Below are 26,578 nucleotides of genomic sequence, written 5' to 3'. Positions count from 1 at the left end.
GAGTTCTCCAACAACAACAATTATCTAGAAAGCATCAAGATGGCTCCATTTGAAGCCTTGTATGGTAGGAAATGTAGAACTCCGTTGAATTGGATTGAGCCCGGTGAGAGAAGATACTTTTGCATTGACTTTGTCACTGAAGCTAAAGAGCAAGTGCACATTATCCAACAACATATGAAAGCAGCTCAGTCAAGACAAAAGAGTTATGCTGATAAAAGAAGAAGACCACAGACTTTTGAAGTGGGAGACTATGTATACTTAAAAGTGTCACCCATGAAAGGAGTACAGAGATTTGGAGTCAAAAGAAAGCTTGCGCCTAGATATGTAGGGCCATATAAGATTACTGAATGAAAAGGGAATGTCGCTTACAAGTTACAACTTCCATAGGAGATGAGTGCAATATTCGATGTTTTCCATGTTTCTCAGTTGAAGAGATGTCTTCGTATACCTGAGGAAGCCATTGCACCCACCAACATTAAGCTCCAATCGGATTTGACCTATGAAGAGAAACCAATCTAAGTGTTAGAAGAGATGGAAAGAGTAACATGGAGTAAGGTCATTAAGTTCTATAAGGTGGTGTGGAATAACCATAGTGAATAAGATGCCACGTGGGAACGGGAGGATTATTTACGTGAGGTTTATCCCGCCTTTTTTCAAGAATGGTAGGCCTTGCAAATCTCAGGACGTGATTTTTATAAGAGGGAGGGGCTGTAACACCCTAGGTGTTAGGCTTGCATAATTTGACTTGCATTACATGAGCATAAGCATCAAGCATTCATATATAAGCTTTTACATGTGAAACATAGGATTGAAACATATGAACCATACTTTGTTATTTTATGTTTCCCTATATGTATGCATGTGATCATGTGTGAATAAGTGTAAGTGGTTGATGTTGGTCACTAAACCACCCTAGCTACACTTAGGATGATTAATGGAACAATGTTCATGTAGATCACTTTGTCTAATTAAGCTCCTAAGTGATGTTATGCATGTTGACCTAGAAGTAAAATATGTAACCAATGCATGAAATGCTTGTGTGGCCTTAGGAATACATTAAACATGTTTAGAATGTCACTATGAACAACTTTGGTACTCATGACTAAGGCTAGTTTGGTCTCTAAGACATAGATATAGTGTAAGCCATCATTTGAAAGTGGTATGTTTGACCTAGGTTGAACTATGTCATAGAGCCTTTGCATGGATGTGTTCACTAAATCAAAGTTGTAGTATTTGAGTAGAGCAACAACTTTTATTTTTGGGTCATAGGCTAGTTCAGCTCCTAACATGCTTGAATGTAGCTCACAAAAATCAACATTTCATAGATTTTGGGACTTGGACAATTTGCTAAGTCATTCTGAGTTTACAGTTTGACAGGCTCGACTTTGTACTAGTTTTTCTTCCAAACCGTTGGGAATTAGACGTTGATTTCTAAAACAAATTTGCAGATGGTACATAGATCTACAAATCTTGTTTTAACATTTTGCACTAATTTGCTACCGTTTAGGATTTAGAATGGGTTGAAATCACGTTGTCAGGCCAGAATTCGGGCGCTGATGAACGCCACGTCGCTTGCCGAGGTGGTCGACCGGGCGCAGCTTCTGGCCGCCACATGGCCACCACTGGCCGACGTCGAGCCCTCGCCGTAGTGCACTGGCACTCGATACCTTAGACCCCGCGTGCCTCATTTCGCATTCACCCACTCACTTGCTCACTCTCCAACGCTCTCTCTCGCTCTCGCCGTGGAACCACCAAGCGCCGCCGAGCACCCGCACCACTTCGCCGTCACCTAGCGCCTGCTCCACCACACCATTGCCACCTCCATCTTGCAGCTAGCATTGCCGCATTCCCCTCTACCTCCTTGACATGGTTGCAGCACCGGATGAGCTACGGTGAGGGTGAAATCGCAGTTCCCGCCCTCGTCGGAGATCTCAGCTCCCATGGCCGCCTCCACGGTGAGCTCGCTGCTATTGAGCTTGCATGCACATTTCTTTTGATTCCACACGTTAGAGCTTGGGTAGGATGCTCACTAGCATGTAGCATGATGTTATGGCAAGCCATTGCCTTGCCGGCGCAGAACACGCAGCGCAGCGCCACCGCGCACGCGGGCAGAGCTCGTCAAAGCGCCTAGCCTAGGTAGCCGCAATAGGGTCGCATTGTCACTGTGGAACTCATGCGCTCCTCGCCTGGCCTTGCCATGGCCAGAGACGGCCGGCGCACCGTAGAGCAGCGCCGCCATGGCCGGTGATGAGGTGGCTCTTGTGCGTCTACGCCTCCACCACCTAGGTCAATCGATGCGGTTTGATGTGTAGATCACGATGGTGTAGTTAGTTTCGCCGGAGTGCTCGCCATCGGTGAGATAGCACCGGTCGACCACCATGCTCTGTCTTCAGGTCACTAACACGCGGGGTCCGCTGACCTCTGGGTCCCTGATGTCAGTGAGAGCAGTTTAGGGTTTTTGTTATTTCTTTTGAATATTCTTGTACTAACTTTAAAAAATCATAAGTTGAGTTCTAGAAGTCCAATTCTTGTGAACCAAATTTTGTTGTAATACTCATGAAGTGTAGTGTTTTATAAAAATATGAAATGTACAGTTTCTAGTGTTTATCATGGTGATTAAAATGTATTTCAATAAATGCTTTTTGAATGCTTACAATCTTTTAAATTATATATCTTGGGCTAGAAAAGTGATAAAATTGTGATTCCAATTTTGTTGGTCTTGTGTTGACATGCTCTAGCTAGGAAAATTAATAAACTTGCTGTAAATTTGATTAAGTAAGGTCTTTCTATTTATCTAGTAATAAATGGTATTTTCTGAGGAAAATTATAGGGATACAAATATATAACCTATTGATATGCCAATTTTTTTATAGTAGTATGGCACTAATATGAAGCTAGAAAAAATATATAATATGTTGTTTGACACTTTTCTATAGGGTTTACTATTTTCACTAAAATAGGACTTGTTAGCTTGTTATTTGTGTAGAGGACGTTATACATGTTAAAATGGTGTGAAACTTTTACAGTAGTCTATTAGGACCACTTGGAAGCCACTGTATTTTTATGAGAATTTATTGTGCAAATTAGATATATGTTTGTTATTTCCCCTAATTATCTAATTAAATTAATAAAAGCATTTAAATAAATAAATTATGATTGGCCATGATGTTTTCTATAGTGCTTGTGACACATCTGAACTGTTGATATTAGTAGTAAGGCTTAGAAGCAATTGATTATATGCAACTAATTATTTTTTGCTTTATAATTCAAATAAATGATTGCTTGTATAGTTTCGGTTGAGTGGATGATTTTATGTTGATAATGGCCTTTTCTTTAAAACTTGTCAAAAAACAAAGTTGTAAATCACTTACCAATCCACCTTGTGTTAAATTTTCATAGTCATAGGCCTTAGGGTTTAAGAGTTTTAGCTGTTACAAGTTTGCTGTCCGAAATGTTTACTTTCTGAACAGATTTGATTGACTGAATTGTTTGACCTAGATAACTGTTGAATCACCTTAAGAGCATTAAAAGAAAGTTGTAGACAATTTCATAAGCTTTCCATAATGTCTAGAACCATATGATTTTGATGTATATAACTCCAATTATGGTTAAAACGAGTAGCTACTGTTTGATAGTTCGGTAAATAAATTATAGAAGTGTTTGCTTAAGTAATAGAGAAGAGATATGCACCTACTCAGTAAAATAGGATGCACTTGTTATTACTTTCACACCATGCTGTTGAAAATACTTACAAGGATGCATTCATCATGTTTTATCATATTATACATGTCATCATACATGCATTCGCGATATCTTATTCCATGATCATGCATATAGGATCAACCGAGGAGATAACATTGCTGGAATTCAACGAAGAAGAGGAAGGGGATCAATAGGAGACTCCTCAAGCCAAAGCTCCCAAATAAGAGGAGCAGACTCTCGAAGAGCTCCCTGAGTGCCAAGATCGTCGCCCCACCTCTTTTCTCAAAGGCAAGCCCCGGAGCATTCTAAGTCTCATAGTGTTTTAGAAAATACTACTTGAGTCCTTTATGTTTGATGCATTAGGTTATAAGAGTTGGTTAGAAACACTTGATGCATAGAACTACCTTGTCCAATTACATACACCATTAACCCTGTGTAGGTCCAGGATCGAATATATGCTTAGCCATGCTTAGACTAGTAGAAGTCGGGTGATTTCCTGTCACCTGCAAGATATAGGTGGATACCGAAGCACGGTTAGCTATATTTGCTATCATGGAAAAGAACCATGGCGTAATGTAAATGGAGGCCGGGCGAAGTCTATGTATAGGTTAACTCATGTGATTTCATCTGTGCCGATTAAGGACCATACCGTTGTTGGCACTTCTGACAAGATTGAACGCATGCCTATCACTTAGCTGACTGGATAACTCATTCTGACCATGAAGCTAAGTAGCTCAACTGAAGCTGGGCCCCGCTCTATAAGAGTGCACACTCTGGATGGTAGTAAGGATGTGCGGGGAGCCAGCCTTGAGTCCAAGGGCAGGGTAGTCCTGATCGTCCTGGCAGCTGGTTGTCCCTAATTGTGCGGCGCTCGGTGAACCCATGAAATGTGTACTTGAGTTATACCAAAGGTGACCATTGATCTGGTCTGTCTGGGTTTGTGTTAGGAATAAATTTCCAACTGGTTGAAATCGATTCAAAATGCCGTCTCTCTTGGATAGTGAGAAACTTGGCTAGCACCAACATCATAGTAATTGTATTATGGAATGTGATGGTTCGGATAAACATGGAATTACTACACCTGCTATGGTTACTATTGTATGTTATCAAATGATATACCACATGTTTGGCACATGATAGTTGCAAATCTAGAGACGGATAGTTATAATTAACTTGATGATGGAACTATAATTGTATAACTAAGTTAATGGCTTTTTATGCAAAAATGTTGTCAAGCTACCTCCACTTATAAAGCCTTGCATAATCCTTGGAGTCAATTTATTTCTAGTTTATGACGGGTAAGTCTAGCTGAGTACCTTCTCGTACTCAGGGTTTTATTCCCATTGTTGCGGAAGGTACCGTCTATCACGGCTATTGCAAGAACTGCTTCTATCTCACCATGGATGAGTGAGCCTTGGGCAGGCATCTTTAATAATTCTTCTATATGCTTTTGTGGATTATGATCATGTGTTGGCACTGTATTTGAACTATGTTGGCAAATGCTACTTTCAAACTTTAATTTGCTTCCACTACTATCTATTGAACTTGGTTTGTAATAACTCTATTTCGTACTCTGATGAATGGGTTGTAATTGTAAACTTTATGTAATATGTGACATGTATGTTGAATCATGTACGATCTTGGTTGTATGTGGATCGTCTATCGAGACCCGTCATGGTACTCGATGGACTACCGGGTTTATATGGGCTCAAGTATGACAGTGCGATGGCTTGCGGGCTACCATTGTACTTGTGCTATTATAAATTGGTCAGTTCTGCAATAGACAATACCAAATAGATCATTCGAGTCCTCACCATTCAAAGCTCACACTCTCCACCAAGAGCAGAGCAAGCTAGAGAGGGGCACCAAGAGCTCCTCCACCACTCCCATTGTCTTCTCCTCTCTAATGATGTGGAAGGCACCACCGGTGGCGCGGCTTCCCTAGGATCAGCACCGAGTGATACCCTACCAAATCACTCTCTTACACTCTATTGTAACCCTCAGATTTTGGTTGCTCTTGAGTATAAGGATCAACACTTGCTGGATGTAGGGCCCTGATAGCCTGAACCAGGATAAACTATTGCGTCCCCTATGTGATTCTTGTGTTCTTGAGTCCACCCGGGCCACCAGAGACACGCACTCTGACACCCGACAAACAACAATGCTTGCCGCGGTTTTGACCCCACAACAGTGGGCCTCAATTCCCGCCCAAACAGCCTAATGCTATCATTCGCATGGCGCACCCATCTCTTGTTTTGCTAAAAAACAAAAATCTCTACTCTCACTTTCCTCTTAACCACTACATCATGACCGCATCGCTCTCCACCGTGCTCGCCCGACCGCCATCCTTCCTCTCCACCATGTCCGAGCGCCACGCCCACCTTCCTCCCTCTCCACCGTGCTCACCGTCTACTGCATGGCTTCTGTTTTGCATCACACCCGCTCGGTTGCTTCTGTCACTTTTCGGCGACAGCTCATGCTAGGAGCGGCGACCAGTAGGCCTTCCCCCTCTCTCTACCACGCTCGGTTTGCTTCCTCCCTCGACGATGACATCCAACAATGTAGACAAGATTAGGCAGTGATGTTTGTGCTGAAAGAGCATGTTGTTGTTTTAAGTGTTTCAGGTGTATCAGAGGTATGTTGCAAGTGTTTTATATCAATGTTGCAAAGTAGATTGGGATGTTGCATATATTGCAATGGTTGTACATTATATTGCAAACGTCTGTTCCAAATGTTTCATCTATTTTTTAGACATATGTTGTAAGTGTGTTTATCAGGATGTTGCATATTTTTCACACATATGTTGCAAGTGTTTTATCTGGATGTTGTGTATGTTTGCAATGGTTTTCAAGTGTTTTCATGTGTTTTCACAAGTGTTTTAGACGCATGTTTCTAGTGTTTCATCTGTCTTCAGACGTATGTTGCAAGTGTTGTATCTAAATATTTCAAAAGTAGATCGGGTGTTGCATATGTTGCAATGTGACCCACCTTGTAGTTGCTAGAGCGGGCGTGAGGGGTCGGGTGGGGGTGCAAACACAACGTGGGGTTGGACGGTACGCAGAGTGCAGGCATGGGTGGGAGCACAGAGATCGCTTGGGGTCGGACGATACATGGAGCGTAGGTGCATGAATGGGGTGTCAGGGTGCTAGCAGTGCCATTGGTAAAATTGTAACCATTAGTACACGTCGCTGAAGCTCCACAAAGGAGGATATGCTCTAGGTCATCTTGTCTTTCTCTATTTATGGTGTTGGGTTTGCTACCAAGGTTCCCACCGATCATGAGACATGACAATGACAAGTGTGATGACTGTCCAATTAACTAAGCTAAATCAAAATATCATCCTCTAACTAACCTCAGCTAATCAAGTTGTCCCTGGTATTGCACTATCTATGCCATAATATGTAGAAAACTAAGATCAAATGTGTATAGACAATACATATAGTACACACCATGGTTCTTAACAAATTAAAAGTAGTTAATGTTTACGACACATGTCTTGCACAATTATCTCACATAGAGTTCTTATCATAAAAGAAGGCTACAATATGATAGTTTCCACAAGATACATATTGTGTCCATGCCACCAATATGCTAGCTCTCAAGGGCAACTTTACTCCTTGGTGGGCAAGGGATTTGTAAGGTTTCATGAGTCTTTGGAGGCATCTCCTCCTCCATGGTAGTGGCCGACAATGCTAGAATCGTCTCTAATGCGCCTCTGAAGCCTAGAGCCGGTCGTCAAAGCATAAAGAGGTTGTTGTGTCTCTCCTGAGTCTACCTTTACTCTCATGTCCATCTCATGCCAATGAGGGAGAAGCAGCCCCTAGAGAGACCAACCAGCCCCATGCTTCTGTCTCCCCACGGTGTAGAGACGGCGCACGTCCCCTATCGTCTTGCGTCATGCCCCATGCATGACCTTGAGCCAGGAGTGGCTGACAAGGCCTTATGGAGGTGGGGGTGGGGGCAGAGCTTTGGCAGGGCCAGGAGCACTGTGGCTCTGCCTGCGTATTAGGTTCCTGAATCCTACTAGGCCTGCTAGGAGATTCCCTACATTGCCGCAGGCGTAAGGTCGGTTGGGACGATGGGGCATGAGCCCATTGTTGCCGAGACACCTTCGTCGTCGGTCGTGGGCATTTGCGCTAAGGTTTGGGTCGGGTCACTTGGTTGTTCCCAAGCTCCCAGGCAAGAGACTTGTCCACTGGCCTAGCAAGAGGCGCTTTTCCTAAGCAACGAGGCTTCTCGTTGATTAGGTCACCTTGGTCCTAACTGACCTTCTCCATTATCTAGAAGGGGCACATGGGCGCACCCACCGGGTGTGATGCCTAGTCCCTGGCTGATTGGGAGAATCGGTTAGGGGGTTACTCATGGTATTATGGCACTAATCTATGATTTAGGTAACACTATTGTTAGGTACTCAATAGGATCCCCCCGAGCCCCTCATGATCTCTCAAGCCATCTTTGGGACGACGACGATGGGATCAGCCCTTTTCGGCATTCGTCCAACTAAGCCAAGGCCCTAGAATTGGGTTTGATGTCCTTCGAAGGACGTGAAGGATGCCAGCCCAATGTTTAGGTCAGGAGACACCCTCCTTGAGCTCAAACCAACTGAGCATGAGCAAGGCATGGATGATCCCTCGGGGGAGTTTGTCTTGGTCCTACGTGAGGCGCACCGCTTACCCAACTTGACGTGGACCAAGCGACTAGGCTCGATGCCTGGTCGTCTCTTGGAGTTCCACCCCGACCGAGGGGTTCGATGGCAACTTCACTAGCTCAGGTTGCCCGCTACATGACAGCTGGGGCACTTCGTATGCCTAGGCTAAGACCGCTGGTGGGCCTATCATGGCGAGCCTGTCACTCATTTCCCTGGTCTAGAGATGGCCACGTGTCACTCACCGGCTGACCTTCGAACCTCCAATGTTGAGTCATGAGTCCTCATTGCGTTCACGAACCGTACCGTTGTAAGGGTCTAGATGGCAAGAGGGGGGTGAATGGCCTATAAAAATTTCTTCTACAAAACACAATGCACTAGAGCAAAGTGGTTAGTATAAAAGGAGATCCTAATAGCCACTACAAGCACTAACTCTAGTTCACTCAAGCAAGCCCCCTACACAAGTCTAGTATCAACTTAATTCTATCTAAAACACTTCACCACAGAAAGCTACTAGCTACACAACGACACTAGAGAGCTAAGCTACAAAGCAACTAACAACTAGTTACTACTAACAAGAACAATTAGTTACTACTGACAAGAACAACTAGCTACTCTAGAACTACTAATAAGAGAGGTGCCACTACTAAGCTACACAAGCGACAAGAGGACAACACTAATAAAGAGAAATCAAAGACAAGTTTTTCATATAGTAGCAGAGGCAAGTAACTTTTTATTAGAAGGTAGAGTATCCAGTGCCTATTAGTTTCAATGATGATGGACTGAATATTGGTGGGCAAACCTTTTTATTTTATGAGAATTCCTGTGGTTTATCTTTTTTTCACTCTAGTAGTGTCTTGTAAAGATATATAATGTGGAGGCTCTGTCAGGAACCTCTAATTAATAATTGTAATATTCCAACACAACCTCCAAAATTGAGCATCCATTACTTGAAACTAAACTTGCTCATGCAATACTGAAAAAGTTCAGAGCAAAACAGACATCAACACTCATTATCGATAAACCAAGATATTTGTCAAGTTTTGGTCTCTCAGTTTTGATTCAGAGCATTATACTCTGCATGGAACCAAACTGAACAAGTGATCTCTTGTAGGAGATCATGATTGTAGAAGCAATTCAGTTATATCTTAATGCATGGTCAGACGACCAAAAGGCACCACTGTTGGTTCGCCTGCAAACGTCCATCCTCTGTTATCACTCACTGTTCATTATCCTTTGAATTCTAGTGCCATGTATTCAGTATTCTCTGCCTGGTCCAGCGGATTTGTCTGCTTGAAAAAGCAGGACAAGGGGAACAAAGACTCACAACGAGGCATAAGGCATGGTGCAGACTAGAGACTAAAAGAGGACTAAAAGGGAACTAAATAACATGTTTGGTTTTAGAGACTAAAATGGACTAAAGGGCTGAACAAAGACTAAAATATCATTCTTCTTCCTTTGGACAGAGGTGAGGGAGGAGAGAGAGGGAGGGATAAGGGCTGTAAAGTTGGTCCATTAGTCGTAAAAAGCTTCTCTCAAGGGACCAGTGGACTAGAGACTAAAAGTTTCTCCAGTAGTCCCTCCTATTTGGTTAAAAAGGACTAAAAAGTAGTATTTAGTCTCTAGGCCTATGGAACTAAACAGGCCCTTAGTGTAACAGTAAATTATAGTAGTATAGAATTTGCAAACTGACCTTTTGGCAATTGCCACCAGCTCCTGCTTTCTTCTTTGCCGTGCCAACGTTTCACCCTCCATTACATGGACTGTATTTCTCACACCTCTTTAGTTGTTGATTACAGTATAAATGTATGGTTGTTACTCTTTTCTGCTTGGAGAAAGGAAACTAGCTATCCTAGTCAAATACTTGGACGACAGAGACGACGAGGCTACAACGAGATCGACGACTGGATCCTCCTTCTTGCCTGCCATTCTGCCTAGTTCGTTGTGTTCAGGTTCTGGGCGTCAGTGCTATTGGCATCCCTCGCTTGAGCCGCACCGTGGGGAAGTTGACGACGGTGTCCTCCTCCGCCACCCACCTGCAGCAGCAGCAGCAGCAGCCGACAAGGATTCATGGAGCGTCAACATCCAGCACACACAAATTGAAGATAGCAAGTTCGACAGTCCATCACACACTAGCCTGTGACTACACTACCGGATTCAGACGCTTTACCGAGTGGCTAATGCACTTGGCAAAGGCTACTTTGCCCTCAGCAAAGCCTTTGCCGAGTGCAGCACTCGACAAAGAGCCTCCGGTAAAAAATTCGTCGGCAAAGAATTCTTTGCCGAGTGCCTTTTATTAGGCACTCGGCAAAGTCTTTGCTGAGTGCCCGACACTCGGCAAAGTTGGAACCGAAAAAACCCGAAAAAATGGGAAAAAAAGAAAAAAAAAAATTTAATCGGTGGAGGCCCCCACCAGCCAGCGCTTGCCCATCTCTGGCATTTTTCACGTAAATTTCGCAGCAACGCGGCCGACGAGATTCGAACCCGCGACCTCCCACTGCGCGCGAACCTCCTCTACCACTACACCACACTGTCACTTGTGTCTAGATTCCGTTTTAGTTCCTAACATATTATACTAAACCAAGTGTAAATTGCTTGTTTGAAGCCCTAAACGAATTCAAATAAAAAGGTTGTAAACTACAAAGTTTCATAACTTTTCGAGATCTACACTTTTAGTTTAGGAAGTTTTTCCATCCGAGGTCGTTTACAAAATTTAAATTTTAAAATTTTGAAATTCAAATACAGTTTTGCATGACAAGATGATTCCAAATCAAAAAGTAGCCAACTACAATGTTTCATAACTTTTCGAGATCTACAGAGTTTATTTTTGTTGTTTTTCCATCCGAGGTCGTTTGAAAAGTTCGAATTTTAAAATTTTGAAATTCAAACACAGTTTTGCATGACAAGATGATTTCAAATCAAAAAGTTGCCGACTACAATATTTCATAACTTTTCGAGATCTACAGAGTTTATTTTGGTTGTTTTTCCATCCGAGGTCGTTTGAAAAGTTCGAATTTTAAAATTTTAAAATTCAAACACAGTTTTGCATGACAAGATGATTTCAAATTAAAAAGTTGTCAATTACAAAGTTTCATAACTTTTCGAGATATACAAAGTTTATTTTGGTTGTTCAGTCATCTGTTCATCCGACATGGTCATTCTAACATTATTCACAAATCTTATATATCTCTCTTGTAGTTTCATAAACTACAATAGAGATATGTTAGATTTGTGAACAAAATTACTTTTACTTTGTCATATGAAGAAAAGACCAAAACAAATATTGTACATCTTGATGAGTTATACAACTTTGTAGTTGAAAACTTTTTCATTTGAATTAATTTACTGCTTTAAAATATGCTTTGAAATTTTCTTTGTCGAGTGTAAAAAAAACACTCGGCAAAGAGCTTCTTTGCCGAGTGTAAAAAAAACACTCAGTAAAGAAGCTTCTTTACCAAATGTCAAAAAAAACATTCGGCAAAGAAGCTTCTTTGCCGAGTGTCAAAAAAAAACTTTCGGCAAAGAAGCTCTTTGCCGAGCGTCAAAAAAAAAACTCGGCAAAGAAGCTCTTTGTCGAGCGTAAAAAAAAACACTCGGCAAAGAGCTTCTTTGCCGAGCGTCAAAAAACACTCGGCAAAAACGTCTTTGTCGAATGCCCGAAAAATAACACTCGGCAAACCACTTAACACTCGGCAAAGAGCCGGTCGCGGGTAGTGCTAGCTACCGTTTGACTAGCAGGTAGTGGCGCACTCGGCAAAATATTTTTTTTTGTTTTTTGCCACCAATTTTTTTTGAAGCTTTAGTACACTACCACAAACAACATGTTTAAATTTGGGACATTTTCATTGTATTTTGGCATATTTCTATAGTTTATTTTGTTTTGTTGAATTTTTCCAGAAAATATAAGTTTGAACTGCAGGTGCATCGAATAATGGATTACATTCGTTCAAAAAATGTTATCCTTGTTTCTTAGTGTAAATTTAGGCTAAATCCAGGAACTGTCTCGAAATTTCGATCAACGTGCTCACGGGGCAACGCCGCCAACCTGCGTGGGAGTGGTTTTTTAATTGTATAAAATGCGAACGAATTCCGAAAATCATGAAACTTGTCGAGTTGTCGCCGTATCGTATGCGTATGTCGTGAAAAAAATTTGAAAAAGTTTCGAGCACGTTATCACGTACGATGCTCATAAACCAGGACATCTCCATGAAGAATAGGTAGGCTTCATTTCATCTTCTGACATATCAATAACTTGATGGCATGCAGCAATGTCTTGATTGGTGCACCAGGCACCGCCTCTGCTGGGAGGCCATTGTGGACATGTGGCTCTCGGAGGAGTGGGAGGAGAAGCACAACATCCGTCGAGACTGCCGCCTGCAGATGGGTGGGGCACCACACCACCAAGGCAACCGGAGCCTCAGCGCGTACGTCCAGACATGGGTAATCTTCTTTATGTTTTCATCTTTATTTATTTATTCTAATGCTCAATTCTCATTACTTGTAATCATCTTTGTGTTTTCCTCGCAGTCCCAAGCGCACCAAGGCCAGGAATGCAACGAGTTCATGGCGTACGCCCTGGCACACAAGGGCAAGGCGACGGCCCCGGAAGTCACCTACAACCCGGCGGACGGGCCCAAGGCGTACACCAGCGCGAGCGTCCACAGCAAGCTTAGCGAGTACACCTCGGCGGCCCGCGAGCGCCATGGGGAGGACTTCGATCCAGCCACCCAGCCCCTGGACACAGACCTCCTGATAAGGCTGGGAGGAGGGAAGCAGCATGGCCGGTACTGGATGGCGGACAACACAGTCGACTCCGCCTCTGTTCCCAACCTCGCCGACATTTGAGCAAGGAGCACGAGCTCCTCCCTCCCCATACGCTCTCGGCAGCAGAGCTCACAGCAGCAGATGGCGGAACTCCAGGTTAGTACTGTTTTATTCATCGTTCATTGCTTTTACAATTCTACCTTGTCTTTGCATTATTTAAACATTGCGGGTAGAATATTGCAGACCGACTTGCGGAGGTTGGAGGCCCAGCAGGCGGCCCAGGCGGAGGCCCATCGGCTAGAGATGGAGGTTGTACAAGCCCAGAGGGCGGCCGAGACGCAGAGGTTGCAGGACATGTTCAGCTTCATGGCGAGCCTTCAGACCTTGCCAGGTGTGGTCGTGCCCCAGTCGCTGCTCGCTCCAGTTGTGGCTCCTCCTCTTTCTGTAGGGACTCCGGTGAGTATATATGGTTGTTTATTCCTTTAGCTTGTGCGGCCCTTCTGTAGATACTCATGAATTCGCTTCTCCTTTGTGCAGCAATAGTCGGCGGGTTCGAACCCGACTCCTCAAGGTGGCCCTTCTCCACATGCCGGGTGGATAACTGGCCCTCCTCAAGGTGGTAGTTCACACTCTGGGTGGGGAGGCTGACAGTAGGTACTGTTTATTTGTTTCTTTTCATGTTGCATGGACTTGTGTTAGACTTAGCCTTATGTTGGACTACTACTAGAGACATATATATATTGTGATGGATATTGTCATGGATGATGCGAATGTATGATGGATTATGGACAATGGATTTGTATGTGATGTATTATGGATGGTGGATGTGTATGTGATGGAATATGGATGTGATATATCCTGTGCTGTGTGTTGATATATATGTGATTTCTTTGTTTGCGCTGATGAAAAGCAAAAAACAAAAAAAAAAAATAGCATTTTCCCCTCTTTTCCGAGTGCCACACTCGACAAAGAGGGCTTTGACAAGTGCCGTGACCATGGCACTCGGCAAACCTGGGAACCAGAGACCCAATTTCCCAGCTTTGCCGAGTGCCAGAGCCATGACACTCGGCAAAGATTTTTTTTAAAAAAAAGAAAAAATTTCTTTGCCGAGTGCAAGAGTATGGCACTCGGCAAAGAATTTTTTTTAAAAAAAGGAAAATTCTTTGCCAAGTGCCACTGAGGTGGCACTCGGCAAAGAGGCCGTCAGATTTGACGTCGGTTTTTTTTGCCGAGTGCTGACGTGACACTCGGCAAAGACTTTACCGAGTGCCCGATATGTGGCACTCGGCAAAGAAACCTTTGCTGACGGCTTCTTTGCCGACTGCTCTTTGCCGAGTGCGGCACTTGGCAAAGCTTTTACCGAGTGTATTTCGGGCTTTGCCGAGTGCCGCAGGCACTCGACAAATTACCGGTTTCCAGTAGTGCCTCGAGCTGCTGCAGAGCCTAGTGGGCATTCGCTGAGATACTTGACTGCCAGGGTAATGAGCACCGGCACGGAGTCCTCTGCAGGGATCATGAAGTCGATCATGTTGTCAGATATCAGCTCGTCAGTGAGCTCGTCGTTGTCATTGCCTAGCAGCACGTCGATCATATCACGTGGATGAGTGCCACGCATATGCTCGCCTTCGGTGATCATCTTCTTCCTCTTCTCTTGGGTGATCATTTTTATCAACTTTGTCATCCTCTTCTTAGCCTGGGTAGTGTTTGATACCAGAGCACACATATGAAGCTTGTTTCCTTATATATAGTTATCGCAGTTCAGTTCATTGCAAGAAAGTATATAGAGTGGAAAAATATAGGGTTCTCCGTGTTTACCCTTAGGGATCTGTAGAGTTGAGTCCCCGGAAGCTTAACTGGAAGTGATGTCAAACCGGCAATGAATTCTTGAAATTGTTGCCTGTGGTACTGCATTTCGTCTCCTTCCTCTAGCCCAATCAGCGCTCTCACTAGGATTTCAAACACAATCTGCAGAACCCATGAAATTGATAAAATCTACTGTTAGAAGAGCTCAATGGCAGCAAAAGTTGGTCATCAGCAACAACCACAAACCTATTAAGTAAAAAAAAAGGATGGTACGTAACAATTATTAGTTGCCTATAATAAAACGTCAAAAAGATGTAAACATTGAACACTACATCATCCGTCCTCCAATATCAGGGATTCATCATTTCATCAGGCATTCAAAATATGTGCTCTCTAAATATAAGGTATGGATTTTGTTTGGATATACATGGTACTTTTTTTTGGTACAGCCAATTAATCTCTCATGACTTCATGTGCAAATCAATGTCTGCATTTCTTTAAGGAGAGGTACATGCGACTTTTCTCATCTTCCATAAAATTAAATGTCCTAAAAATCTTATGATTTTCATCAGTTCTTATTATCCAAACAAACTACATCTCTATCTCTATCTCTATCTCTATCTCTATCTCTATCTCTATCCCTAAAAGATATCCCACCTCTTTATTATATGTAGGAAATATCCCTCCATCCAAACATGTCGATTGTGTGAGGATGATATGCGGTTCCAATCAAGCTGTGGGTAATCTTGGCGACCGCAATACTGTCCATGGCTCTATGCATGTGTACATATGGACAAAATGCTAACTCCCAAAGCCGCGAAGCATCAATACTGACCTCGCATGTCGCATCCAGACGCACGCACGGCACGGCGCCCATGGTAGCGACATGCCGACATGGGATGGGGCGCGCACGCGTGCACGAGAATCGGCACACGTGTGGTGGCGACCCAAGGAAAAACGCAGCTACTAGTCTATTTACGACGTCTACGTGCATGCAGTATGGACACAAATACTGGATCGGCAGTCGGCAGTCGGCAGTCGGCAGTCGGCAGTTGGCACTAATTGTAGTCAACAAGCATGGAGGGACGAGGAGGAGGACGACGGTGCTCGCGTCGCGTCGCGTCACGTACCGACCTGGCCTCGTCCTGGACGCGCACGGGCGGTGCGCCGCCGCCGTTGCTGCTCATGCTCCGGTGGTGGCGCCTGCTCCACGCGTCCATTGCGCGGCCGACGCGGCGCTGCATGTCCGCGGTGCCTGCGCCTTGAGCTGCGGCAACTTGAAGAAGGCGCCCGCGAGGCCGTGCACCCGGCGCTGCAGCCCGCCGCCGAGCACCAGGATGGACGACTGCCCCATCAGCTCCATGAGCGACCGCGGGTACCACGGCACGAACGCCGACGCGTCGGCCTGCAGCACCGCGTGGCTCACCTCCGGGTCCGACCTCACCACCGCCGGCGAACCCCACAGGTGCGACTTGAACACCTTGCCGTACCTGAGAATAATCGTCGTCCACAGTCGTCAATTATTCTTGCCGCCAAAAGATAATTAAAAGAAGGAAAAAATCCTTCTATATGCTTTTGTGGATTGTGATCATGCGTTGGCACTGTATTTGAACTATGTTGGCAAATACTACTTTTGAACTTTAATTTGCTTCCGCTACTATCTATCGAACTTGGTTTGTAATAACTCTATTTCGTACTCTGATGAATGGGTTGTAATTGTGAATTTTATGTAATATGTGACATGTATGTTGAATCATGTACGATCTTGGTTGTTTGTGGATCGTTTATCAATACCCGTCATGATACTCGATGGACTACTAGGTTTATATAGGCTCAAGTATGATAGTGCGACCGCTTGCGGGCTGCCGTTGTACTTGTGCTCTTATAAATTGGTCGATTCTACGACAGCTGGCATCAAAGCAAGATTCAACATTAATTGTCACATGTGTATTTAAAACAAAGGTTTTTGTTTTTCAAAACCAGTTTTTAGCAACTACTAGCTATATAAATAGGTATTTGAAACCTAGAGTTGAAATCTAAAGTGTGCTAGTGATCACTTTCTTTATGCCCAATTAAGGCTCTTAGGTGGCTAATTAAGTACTAACTTGGGGGTTTTCATTTTTGTCATCCATACAGCATGCTATTGTATGGGTGCCATTCACTTGAGTGGTAATGCATGGATCAAATGCCTCTACGCCAAGGTAAGAAGGTAAGTTGATGAGTGGCATGACCGCAAGATGTGAGCAGTGCGGTCAGGGAGAGCTAGCTTTGATATGGCTGTGTATGCATACTTGCATGTGTGTATGGTGCATATTTAATTGTGGGTAATAACTTGTCATCAGGTAGCTTTGATACAAAAGTATATGTATAGGTATACATATATGGAAGTATTTAGATTACAACTTAGAGCCCAAATTTACATTCTGCATATATAATTGTGGGGTTGGGCTGAAATGAAACTTTTATGCAAGTACACTAACAATGAAACATGTAGCCCGACTAGCTACGCTATATATGAGAGAACATATGTATGCCACCGTGTATGTCGTTAGAGATAAATTTTTCCTAAGTTTGTAAGGACGTACGGAACGTGCATGCATCATGATAAATCATTATTCAATACTTGCATTATTCCTCCCCTTATAGATCTCTTACTCGGTTATGTAACTCTTATCCATGTTAACTTTGTCTCACGAGAGTTGCACATGTTGTTGGTACAGATGGCAGCACCAGGCTGGAAGTGAGAGTTTCCTGATGATGTTCAAAACTCCTGCTTTGCTTTGGAGAGTCTTACACTTTACAGGGTATTATGAACCGCCCCTATATCACTAGAATGAAGTATACCTAGAGGGACATCCATGGTATGAAGTGTAGCTAACCATACCAGCTCGTACCCAAGCACCCTTCTGGCAGGAATGGAAGGCAGAATCTGAAGGAAGAACTCCTTGGGAGGCTACCCAAGTAGTAGCCTTTGAGGGTGAGGTACTAAGTCAGATCTATCAGCAGCATGGGGATGAGCTTACTGGTAGTGCTACTGGTGTTTTTCCTCAGGTGGATCCATCCACAACAATATGGGCATAATGCAACCTGCAATTGCATTGATCCGAGATCAAGATGAGCGGGCAGATAGTTCTAGTCCCGCCTATGAGCGTCATGTTTACTGTAATGAAGATGTTCTACACTCATTAGGACACCTAGGGACTTTTGGTAGGAATCCTATACCACTTGCATGGATAAGCTCATGAGGGCCGAAGTCGCACAACGTAAGCTCAAGAAGCATGTGCACAAGCACAAAAAGGTAGCTAGTGAGCCTCGATGGGAAACCGATCAAGCCTATGTAGCTTTGGGAAATCTCCACACCCAAATGGAGCAAGTGGATCAATAGAGAGCTACCACCCAAGAAGCAAGAGCAGATGATCAAGCAATGCTAGCAGGACTGTGGGAGTAGCTGGAGGCCGCCCATGCCTGAGGTGTCCACAGCTACACGCCTAGCCGATCATAGAAAATAGTCGTGCCTCTACTGGCTGAGGTGGAACGAGATAGGACCCATGTCAGTGAGCGCCATGTAGGACCGCATTGAAAGGGACTTGCACCAGCAGCTTGCATAGGCCCAGCATGTAGTGATGGATCTTCAGCATCAGGTACATTATCTGAACAACCAATTGCACCTGATCCTAGATGAGGAAGATGAAGATCCAGAGATGTTAGTAGAAGATGACTGGCTGGGACAAGGAAGAAGTGGAGCCAAAGAATGAGGATGATCCTATCTCTGATCTCAACAGTGATCATAATGAAGATTGGAATCACCTAGTGACTAGTGGAAACTGCTTGATGTATCTCGCTATTATGTAATGGACTTGTAGTTGGAGTTGGTAACTGTGATTTGCCTTTCATGTAATATTGGTACTTTGCATGTTATTTCATGTTAGGTTGAACGTTAATGAAATTCCAGTTTCATCTTACTAGTGACTATGACTTGTATGTTAATGCACTACGAGCCCGATAAGTGATCAAATTGGTGATGTCATGTTGCGAGAATGAATTATTATGCCTCTGTTTATTGTATGAATTTAAGATTCTCTCCTAGTAATTTTAGTTTGGCATAATTATACAATTCATATGCAATCTCTTAACATCATCCAATAATCACTTATTATTGCAACTTTGCAGATGACTCGCACCCTTGCCGGAGCAGGCAGCAGCCAAGAGGGCAATGACAGGCGACTTACCACCACTGCCACCACCATCTACTAATAAGTTCTTTGCCCAATTCTTGGGAAGCTAGAGGACTATGGAGGAAACCATGTGCCTCATTGCACAGAATACGGCTCGCACCCGCCAACAACAGCAGGGGCCTGAGCCAAACCAGTACAACACCTTCAAGGATTTTCTAGATACCAAGCCTCCTATCTTCAAGGCTGGCTAAGGAACTGCTCTAGGTGGATGAGTGGCTCAACACTATTGAGCAAAAGTTCCATCTACTGAGGGTCACCGAACATCAGAAGGCAGAATATGCATCCCATTAGCTACAGGGACCGACTAGGGATTTGGTGGACCCATTTCCTGTCCTCTCTACCTACCAATGCACAGGTCATGTGGGAGCAGTTCAAGTTAGCCTTTAGGGGACATCACATTCCCCTAGGGCTAATGCTGCATGAAGGCAGCTGAGTTTATGTGACTCACATAAGGGACCAAGACCCTTATAGAGTATATGCATGCTTTCAACAATCTATCTCGGTATGCCCCTGGTTTTGTTGATACTGAAGAAAAGAAGATAGAAAGCTTCAAGAGAGGTCTTGGCACAAAGCTAATGAAGACTATAGCCAACTCAAGGTGCGCCACATACAATGAGTTCATCAGTGATGCATTGACTCAAGAGAACCACAACAATCTACATGTGGTAGCAAAGGGTCGCAAGAGGGTAGCTAAGGCAAGCGCCTCAGGGTCTTCATAGTCCTAGAGCTCCAGTGGTAGCTAGGCCACAGTTTCAATCACCAGCGCCCAAGTTTAGGCCTCCTCCACCAAAAGTTCAGACTAACCGACCCCAGAAAGTGTTCCATAAGGCGTTCACCATTGCCTTACCCAAGGGGAATGGAGGGCAAGGAAGCTCCTTAGGACCCAAGAGCAATCAACCCTGCTTCAACTATAATTAGTTGGGCCATTGGTCCAAAGAGTGCCCCCATCCTAAGAAGAACAACAATCAGAGGTAGGCGAATCCTAAGGCACATCCTGGATACGTGCATTATATTGTTGTTGAAGAGGTTCTTGTAGGAGAAGTTGTCACTGCTAGTTGTTTCTTGTTAACAAACATCCCACCATTGTTTTATTTGATTTGGGGGCTTCTCATTCATTTATGAGCCAAGCATTTTCATCTAGACATGATCAGAAAGTAATTGAGGTAAGCAAGGGAGGTAATGCTTTCCTAGTACCACTTTCCCACAACTTTGAACTCTAGAACTTGTCTTGTGCTATCCAAGCCACTACCCTTTGTGATAATCCAGTGGTTTGTGAGTTTCCTGATGTATTCCTAGATGAGTTACTAGGTTTGCCACCTGATAGGGATGTGGAATTTAAGACTGAGTTAGTACCAGGTACGACACCTATCTCAAGAAGACCCTATAGGATGCCACCAAATGAGTTAGCTGAACTTAAAATTTAGTTACAAGAACTATTGGACAAAGGTCTCATTCAACCTAGTTTGTCTCCATGGGGATGTCTAGCTTTGTTTGTGAAGAAGGACAAGTCCTTGAGAATGTGTGTAGATTATAGGCCACTTAATGCTGTGACCATCAAAAATATCTTGTTCTCATATTAATCCTTTGCCTCATATCGATATCTTGTTCGATCAGTTGGCAAAGGCAATGGTATTCTCCAAGATTGACTTGAGGTCAGGCTATCATCAGATAAGGATCATGCCAGAGGATATACCTAAAACCGCTTTCTCCACCAGGTAGGCTTGTATGAGTATTTGGTCATGTCTTTTGAACTGATGAATGCTCATGCCTACTTCATGTACTTGATGAATTCGGTATTCATGCCCGAGCTCAACAAGTTCATGGTGGTGTTTATCGATGATATCTTGATTTATTCGGAGAATGAGACAGATCATGCAGAGCATCTGAGAATTATTCAATCCAGATTGAGGGAACATAAGTTATATGCAAAGTTTAGTAAATGTGAATTTTGGTTAAGTACCTTTCTTGGGTCACATTTTATCGAGAGATGGAATTTCTATAGACCCATCTAAAGTACAAGAGGTCGTGGATTAGAAGGCCCCGACTTTGGTTCATGAAGTTTAGAGTTTTCTAGGGTTAGCGGGTTACTATCGTCGTTTCATTCTGGATTTCTCTAAGATAGCTAAGCCCATGACTAGACTCCTTCAGAAAGATGAAAAGTTTAGTTGGACATCAGAGTGTGAAGTAGCTTTTCACACCCTAAGGACTCTATAAACTATAGCTCCTATTTTAGCACAACCCAACATTGAAAAGCCTTTCGATGTGTTCTGTGATGCATCAGGTGTAGGTTTGGGGTGTGTGCTCATGCAAGAAGGAAGAGTTATTGCCTATGCCTTCTAGGTAGTTGAGAAAACATGAAGTCAACTACCCTACGCATGATTTAGAACTTGCATTAGTTGTTCATGCGTTAAAGATATGGAGACATTATTTGTTGGGCAATGTATGTCACATATATACTGACCACAAAAGTCTCAAATATATCTTTACCCAACCTGAGCTGAACATGCGATAGCGAAGATGGATAGAGCTGATTAAGGACTACAATTTAGAAGTGCACTACCATCTAGGGAAAGCCAATGTTGTAGCAGATGCACTTAGTCAGAAATCTCATTGCAACACTATGGAAGCATTGTTGGAGGATGGATTTAATTTGTTACATCCTATTGTGCTGCACAATATCACTATCAGTTGTTCACTTGAGAGTAAAATCATAGAACTGTAGAAGATAGACGTAGGTATATTTCACTTCAAGAGAAAGATGCAAGAGCAAGAAACCAAGCATTTAAGATTAGATGAAAGAGGTGTACTATGGTTTGAGGACCGACTTGTGGTACCGAAAGACCGTGAGCATAGAAATCAAATTTTAGACAAAGCACATTCATCCAAGTTGTCTATCCACCCAGGTAGTAGCAAGATGCATCAAGATCTGAAAACCCGTTTTTGGTGGACCAAGATGAAGAAGGAAATTGCCGCCTATGTCGCTAGGTGTGATAATTGTAGTAGAGTAAAGGCTATTTATTTGAAATCTACTGGATTACTTCAGTCATTGCCTATTCTAGGGTGGAAATGAGAAGAAATAATTATGGACTTTATTACAGGCCTTCCGCTGACACAAGATTAGTATTCCATATGGGTCATTGTAGATCATCTCACCAAGTTAGCACATTTTATACCGGTTAACACAATGGATCACACAGGGAAATACGCCGAACTGTATGTTTCTCAAATCGTGAGACTACACGGGATACCTAGGACTATAATCTTAGATCGAGGACCATAGTTTATAGCTCATTTCTAGGAACACTTGCACCAGGCCTTGGGGACTAAACTAATCAGAAGTTCGGCATACCATCCACAAACTTCCAGATAGACTGAGTGAGTGAACCAAATCTTAGAAGATTTACTGAGAGCTTGTGTTACATCTTCCAAGGGTTCGTGGGAGAAATGGCTACCTTTAGCAGAGTTCTCCTACAACAACAATTATCAAGAAAGCATCAAGATAGCTCCGTTTGAAGCCTTGTATAGTAGGAAATGTAGAACTCCATTGAATTGGATTGAGCCCGGTGAGAGAAGATACTTTTGCATTGACTTTGTCACTGAAGCTAAAGAGCAAGTGCACATTATCCAACAGCATATGAAAGCAGCTCAGTCAAGACAAAAGAGTTATGCTGATAAAAGAAGAAGACCACTAACTTTTGAAGTGGGAGACTATGTATACTTAAAAGTGTCACCCATGAAAGGAGTACAGAGATTTGGAGTCAAAAGAAAGCTTGCGCCTAGATATGTAGGGCCATATAAGATTACTAAATGGAAAGGGAATGTCGCTTACAAGTTACAACTTCCATAGGAGATGAGTGCAATATTCGATGTTTTCCATGTTTCTCAGTTGAAGAGATGTCTTCGTATACCTGAGGAAGCCATTGCACCCACCAACATTAAGCTCCAATCGGATTTGACCTATGAAGAGAAACCAATCCGAGTGTTAGAAGAGATGGAAAGAGTAACATGGAGTAAGGTCATTAAGTTCTATAAGGTGGTGTGGAATAACCACAGTGAATAAGATGCCACGTGGGAACGGGAGGATTATTTACGTGAGGTTTATCCTGCCTTTTTCCAAGAATGGTAGGCCTTGCAAATCTCAGGACATGATTTTTATAAGAGGGAGGGGCTGTAACACCCTAGGTGTTAGGCTTGCATAATTTGACTTGCATTACATGAGCATAAGCATCAAGCATTCATATATAAGCTTTTACATGTGAAACATAGGATTGAAACATATGAACCATACTTTGTTATTTTATGTTTCCCTATATGTATGCATGTGATCATGTGTGAATAAGTGTAAGTGGTTGATGTTGGTCACTAAACCACCCTAGCTACACTTAGGATGATTAATGGAACAATGTTCATGTAGATCACTTTGTCTAATTAAGCTCCTAAGTGATGTTATGCATGTTGACCTAGAAGTAAAATATGTAACCAATGCATGAAATGCTTGTGTGGCCTTAGGAATACATTAAACATGTTTAGAATGTCACTATGAACAACTTTGGTACTCATTGACTAAGGCTAGTTTGGTCTCTAAGACATAGATATAGTGTAAGCCATCATTTGAAAGTGGTATGTTTGACCTAGGTTGAACTATGTCATAGAGCCTTTGCATGGATGTGTTCACTAAATCAAAGTTGTAGTATTTGAGTAGAGCAACAACTTTTATTTTTGGGTCATAGGCTAGTTCAGCTCCTAACATGCTTGAATGTAGCTCACAAAAATCAACATTTCATAGATTTTGGGACTTGGACAATTTGCTAAGTCATTCTGAGTTTACAGTTTGATAGGCTCGACTTTGTACTGGTTTTTCTTCCAAACCGTTGGGAATTAGACGTTGATTTCTAAAACAAATTTGTAGATGGTACATAGATCTACAAATCCTGTTTTAACATTTTGCACTAATTTGCTACCGTTTAGGATTTAGAATGGGTTGAAATCGCGTTGTCAGGCCAGAATTCGGGCGCTGATGAATGCCACGTCGCTTGCCGAGGTGGCCGATCGGGCGCAGCTTCTGGCCGCCACGTGGCCACCACTGGCCGACGTCGAGCCCTCGCCGTAGTGCACTGGCACTCGATACCTTAGACCCCGCATGCCTCATTTCACATTCACCCACTCACTCGCTCACTCTCCAACGCTCTCTCTCGCTCTCGCCGTGGAACCACCAAGCGCCACCGAGCACCCGCACCACTTTGCCGTCACCTAGCGCCTGCTCCACCACACCATTGCCACCTCCATCTTGCAGCTAGCATTGCCGCATTCCCCTCTACCTCCTTGACGTGGTTGCAGCACCGGATGAGCTACGGTGAGGGTGAAGTCGCAGTTCCCGCCCTTGTCAGAGATCTCAGCTCCCATGGCCACCTCCACGGTGAGCTCGCTGCTATTGAGCTTGCATGCACATTTCTTTTGATTCCACACGTTAGAGCTTGGGTAGGATGCTCACTAGCATGTAGCATGATGTTACGGCAAGCCATTGCCTTGCCAGCGCAGAACACGCAGTGCAGCGCCACCGCGCACGCGGGCAGAGCTCGTCAGAGCGCCTAGCCTAGGTAGCCACAATAGGGTTGCATTGTCACCGTGGAACTCATGCGCTCCTCGCCTGGCCTTGCCAATGGCCAGAGACGGCCGGCGCACCGCAGAGCAGCGCCGCCATGGCCGGCGATGAGGTGGCTCTTGTGCGTCTGCGCCTCCACGACCTAGGTCAATCGATGCGGTTTGATGTGTAGATCACGATGGTGTAGTTAGTTTCGCCGGAGTGCTCGCCAGTCGGCGAGATAGCGCCGGTCGACCACCATGCTCTGTCTTTGGGTCACTGACACGCGAGGTCCGCTGACCTCTGGGTCCCTGATGTCAGTGAGAGCAGTTTAGGGTTTTTGTTATTTCTTTTGAATATTCTTGTACTAACTTTAAAAATCATAAGTTGAGTTCTAGAAGTCCAATTCTTGTGAACCAAATTTTGTTGTAATACTCATGAAGTGTAGTATTTTATAAAAATATGAAATGTACAGTTTCTAGTGTTTATCATGGTGATTAAAATGTATTTCAATAAATGCTTTTTGAATGCTTACAATCTTTTAAATTATATATCTTGCGCTAGAAAAGTGATAAAATTGTGATTCCAATTTTGTTGGTCTTGTGTTGACATGCTCTAGCTAGGAAAAGTAATAAACTTGTTGTAAATTTGATTAAGTAAGGTCTTTCTATTTATCTAGTAATAAATGGTATTTTTTGAGGAAAATTATAGGGATACAAATATATAACCTATTGATATGCCAATTTTTTTATAGTAGTATGGCACTAATATGAAGCTAGAAAAAATATATAATATGTTGTTTGACACTTTTCTATAGGGTTTACTATTTTCACTAAAATAGGACTTGTTAGCTTGTTATTTGTGTAGAGGACGTTATACATGTTAAAATGGTGTGAAACTTTTACAGTAGTCTATTAGGACCACTTGGAAGCCACTGTATTTTTATGAGAATTTATTGTGCAAATTAGATATATGTTTGTTATTTCCCCTAATTATCTAATTAAATTAATAAAAGCATTTAAATAAATAAATTATGATTGGCCATGATGTTTTCTATAGTGCTTGTGATACATCTGAACTGTTGATATTAGTAGTAAGGCTTAGAAGCAATTGATTATATGCAACTAATTATTTTTTGCTTTATAATTCAAATAAATGATTGCTTGTATAGTTTCGGTTGAGTGGATGATTTTATGTTGATAATGGCCTTTTCTTTAAAACTTGTCAAAAACAAAGTTGTAAATCACTTACCAATCCACCTTGTGTTAAATTTTCATAGTTATAGGCCTTAGGGTTTAAGAGTTTTAGCTATTACAAGTTTGCTGTCCTGAAATGTTTACTTTCCTGAACAGATTTGATTGACTGAATTGTTTGACCTAGATAACTATTGAATCACCTTAAGAGCATTAAAAGAAAGTTGTAGACAATTTCATAAGCTTTCCATAATGTCTAGAATCATATGATTTTGATGTATATAACTCCAATTATGGTTAAAACGAGTAGCTACTGTTTGATAGTTCGGTAAATAAATTATAGAAGTGTTTGCTTAAGTAATAGAGAAGAGATATGCACCTACTCAGTAAAATAGGATGCACTTGTTATTACTTTCACACCATGCTGTTGAAAATACTTACAAGGATGCATTCATCATGTTTTATCATATTATACATGTCATCATACATGCATTCGCGATATCTTATTCCATGATCATGCATATAGGATCAACCGAGGAGATAACATTGCTGGAATTCAACGAAGAAGAGGAAGGGGATCAATAGGAGACTCCTCAAGCCAAAGCTCCCAAATAAGAGGAGCAGACTCTCGAAGAGCTCCCTGAGTGCCAAGATC

The 26,578-nt window shown here is 43.0% G+C and overlaps 1 pseudogene; it reads right to left on the bottom strand.

Moving 5' to 3' along the window:
• Nucleotides 1-14,467: 14,467 nt before the first annotated feature.
• LOC136510614 (cytochrome P450 90D2-like) lies at nt 14,468-24,552 on the bottom strand (annotated as a pseudogene).
• Nucleotides 24,553-26,578: the final 2,026 nt, after the last annotated feature.

Source organism: Miscanthus floridulus, chromosome 16 (assembly GCF_019320115.1).
Source record: "Miscanthus floridulus cultivar M001 chromosome 16, ASM1932011v1, whole genome shotgun sequence".
NCBI lineage: Eukaryota > Viridiplantae > Streptophyta > Magnoliopsida > Poales > Poaceae > Miscanthus > Miscanthus floridulus.
The sequence above is the reverse complement of the archived record's forward strand: the minus strand, read 5'-3'. Positions and strand labels throughout refer to the sequence as shown.